Genomic DNA, 3793 nt, shown 5'->3' with positions numbered 1-3793 from the left:
CGGGGCCAGGGCGGGCTGGGCCGAAGGTGCTGGGAGAGGGCTGCCCGACCTGGGACCCCCGCCCAGCTCTGGCCGCCCAGCTGGATGGCCAGGTGACTCCCCCACCCCCGCCAGCTCTGGCCGCCCACCTGGATGCCCAGGTGACCCTCCACCCCCGCTCAGCTCTGGCTGCCCACCTGGATGGCCAGGTGACACCACCCTCCTCGCAGCTCTGGCCGCCCACCTGGATGACCAGGTGACCCTCCACCCCCAGCTCAGCTCTGGCCACCCACTTGGATGGCCACTGGACACAGATATTCCCTCGAATTGCAAATGTCCCATCAGGTATCCAAATAATGAGCCACACAAACACCCTGTCTCAGCAGGTCGGACTCCACGGGCCTTCTGGTCATTTACAGATGTCTGTCTGCCCTTGGAGTCCTCAAGCTTCTGCCGGGGGTGCCGAGACAAGCCTCCCCAGCCACCATCCCTCCTTGCTTTCCTTCTCCTCCTGGAGTCTGATCAGTTCCTAACAGGAACCTAGACACAGAATCCCTCTCCAGCGTTATGGGCACCCCCTCTGCCTGCACCCCAGCAGCCCGGACCTTTTTTCCTTTCCCCTTCAGGCCGGGTCATTTCTCTCTGCATCCCCAGGCCCTGCAGGGCTGTGAGAGAACCATATTGGAAGCACCCTCAAGGAACAAACTGCCATGTCACAGGGGCACTCCAGCTGTGCAACAAGAAATGGTCCCTATGCGCCATCGGGAGAAGTACCCAGAGCTACCTAGCCAGTGCTCAGCTCTGGGTTTGGGTTCCTCACATCCACACACTTCTACAGTCGATAGCATTAAAACCCCCAGATCTGTGCCTTTTTGTTCAGTGAAGGTGCGTCTGTAAGTGGACACACGGGTGTGTGAGCATGCATTGAACTGCATCATAAATGCCAAAGTCTGTCCACGGCAGCCCTTCAGTGGGGATTGTCCCTTTCCTCTGCTCCAGAACATGCAAGATTAGGGCTCCCCAAAAGATACTCACCCAAGCCAGGCCAGGGCTGGCACCTGGGTGGAAGTCAAGGCCCGATGTGTGTCCCTCTGCAGAGAAGACATGTGCAGGCTGCCCGGGAGATAGATGTGCAGAGCTGTTCTCTCATGAGCCCTGGGGAGGCAAATTAGGTGGGGAAATGGGGAATTCACTGACTCCCTACAACCTGCTGGCAAATTCTCTTCTTCAAGTTCTGAACTTCAACAGCCTTGAGAAAACCATCAAACAAGAAGGAGTCAAGCCGGAGCCCCTAACTGATGACACCGCCCCAGGCCATACCTTTAAGAGGGTTTGTGCGTGCTCAGTCGCTTCAGTCGTGTCTGACTCTTAGCGACCCCGTGGACTGTAGCCTGCCAGGCTCCTCTCTGTCCCTGGGATTCTCCAGGCCAGAATACTGGAGTGGGTTGCCATGCCCTCCTCCAGATCTTCCTGACCCAGGGCTCAAACCCACGTCTCTTACATCTCCTGCATTGGCAGGCGGGTTCTTTACCACCTGGGAAGCCCATTTAAGGGGGTTAGATCTGTTGTTCAGACCTTTATTGAGCTGCTGTTTGCCAGTTGCAGGAATAATTCCTAGCGTCCTAAGCACACATACAACTTTTCCTTCTCACAGCAGCACTATGACACAGGGTTGACCCATCACCATCCCCTCCTGCAGGTAAGGATACAGAGAGGCTGCCAACCTCATGTGGCTAATCAGGACCCGGCCCAGGTGCGAAGCTCAGCATCTAAGGCCATGTGAAGACAATTACCATACTACTCATGGCACTACAGGAGTGGGGTTGGGGGTGGGGAGAGGTTTGCGGGTGTGTGCTGTGGCACTGTGGACATGTCCTGACTCCAAGTGGTCATTAGGAATCAGGGAAGACCCTCAGCCCGTGCAGGAAATGGCAGGCATTTTGCCGCGGCATACAAAGAGCCCAGAGGGTGCAGGGCAAAGGCCCTAGAGGTGAGCAGGGGTAGAGCAAGCAGTGCCCTGAAGTGCAGGCCCAGGGACCAGACTCTCCCCTGAGAGCAGTGGGAAGCCACCACACAGGCCATCCAGGGGAGTGACTTGTAGATGTCACCTTCATCCAGGTCACTGTCCACAGCACAACTTGGACAAGGTTTGCAAAGCAGCAGCCTGGAGGCTGGGAGGCTGGTGGAGAGGCCGTCAAGAGTACCCAGGAAGGAGGTGATGGGGTGCAACAGGAAATCATGAGTGGGGAGACTCGATGGCAGACAAAGCAGCTGCTGTCCACTTGAGGGACATCTGTGGACCCTCCTCACCCTGTTCAGGGGGCAGAACTTCAGCAGAATGAGATTTACCAGGATGCAGTTTCAGATTTCATCCAGACCTCCTCAGCACTGCTTGGTATGGTGCTTGATCTATAAGCATTGAATAGGAACAGCGTGATAAAGTGCCAGGTACTATGCTGGGGGAGTTATATATTTGTTCTCTTTTCTTCCTCTCAACCAACCCAGAAGACAGAAATTACCATCTCCATCTTAAGGATGAGGAAGTTGAGATTTAGACAAACATGAGGATCTTAGCCAAGATTTTCACCCAAAATTCTGTCTGACCATGTTTTTCCCACTCCTTTTGTAATGTTTTCCTGAGCAGAGGCTCAGGAAGAAAAGTGCTGAATTTGATCAATATATCTTTCAATAATATTTCTTGGTTTGAGTTTGAGGTCAGTGACATAGAGCCCACAAGATACTATAAGAAGTTCCCTGGAAATTGAAAGCAGGAGTTCCTGGTCAACAGTAGCCCTCGTTCTTGCAAGCAAATACACATTGACCTGTGGTCAGGCTCACCTGTCCCCTGTTGCTTAGGCCGTAGACTGAGGTCAGTGAGCGAGGCTGCGAGGAGATGGGATGCGCTTATACTCAGTGATACGCAGAGTCCCTCGCCTCCCAATGGCCCAGGTTCTTGACCTAAAAATGAGTAAGTCCAGCTGTCAGATTCCATCGGAAGCTCCCTCCCTGCAGCCCCCCAGCCTCTGTAGGAGACACAAGCCCACTGAGTTTCCACCAATGCCTCAGGTACCCAGGTCATCCTCGGTGCCACAGGAGTCCAGATTCTGCCAGCAACAGTGCAAGTCCCTTAGAGGTCACCCTCCTGGCATCAAACCTGAGGGTCATGGAGCAGTAGGAACGACAGGCAAGGTCACGAACCCATCACTCTCCCGGGGCTCGTGGGCCAGTTGACTCACAAAGATCACCAGACAAAGCTTCCATGTTCTCCGATCTTTGCTGGCAGCCCCTCCTCGTTTGAGCCCGTCCCAAAGACCAGCGTTCTGCTCTCACCGGCTCACTGCAAGTTCCTCTTCCACTCGGATCAACAGTGTACCACGGATTCACTCGGGGCCATGTTGGTGAAGATGCTACTCCATGCTAGACGCTGGGGACATGTAGTGAGGGAGCGGGAAACAGCTCGCAGCTCGACACTGAGGTCCCTCAGGTCACCCCCTGGAGCCAACTCAGAGGGTAAAGACAGACCTGCTGCCCTGGCAGCCCACAAAGGGACGTGAGGAAGTGGGGAGGAGGGTGCGAGAGCTGATGACTAGCCCTGAGAGAGCCCTGGCAGCCCACAAAGGGACGTGAGGAAGTGGGGAGGAGGGCGCGAGAGCCGATGACTAGCCCTGAGAGAGGGCCACCTCTGCTTCTACCTACCACACGGCCGTAGGCAGGCCCCACAAACAAAATGCTCCACAAACCCAACACACTGTATCCTCCAAGACGGCAGGATCTGTTCCAGTTCTGCCCATCACTGTGTCCAGCGGTGTGCTGG

General features: G+C 55.3%; 1 protein-coding gene across 1 annotated transcript in view; it reads right to left on the bottom strand.

Annotated features, from left to right (window-relative positions):
* The window catches only part of CMIP (c-Maf inducing protein), a 213864-nt gene extending 212746 nt beyond the window's left edge, over positions 1–1118 (bottom strand). The window contains exon 1 of the mRNA XM_010850800.1: positions 1015–1118. The gene's annotated coding sequence lies outside the window, so the exon portion shown is untranslated. The remainder of the gene's footprint in view (positions 1–1014) is intronic.
* Positions 1119–3793: the final 2675 nt, after the last annotated feature.

The sequence above is a fragment of the Bison bison genome, unplaced genomic scaffold (assembly GCF_000754665.1).
Source record: "Bison bison bison isolate TAMUID 2011002044 unplaced genomic scaffold, Bison_UMD1.0 scf7180017864295, whole genome shotgun sequence".
Taxonomy (NCBI): domain Eukaryota; kingdom Metazoa; phylum Chordata; class Mammalia; order Artiodactyla; family Bovidae; genus Bison; species Bison bison.
This window is presented reverse-complemented; position numbering and strand designations above follow the sequence as displayed.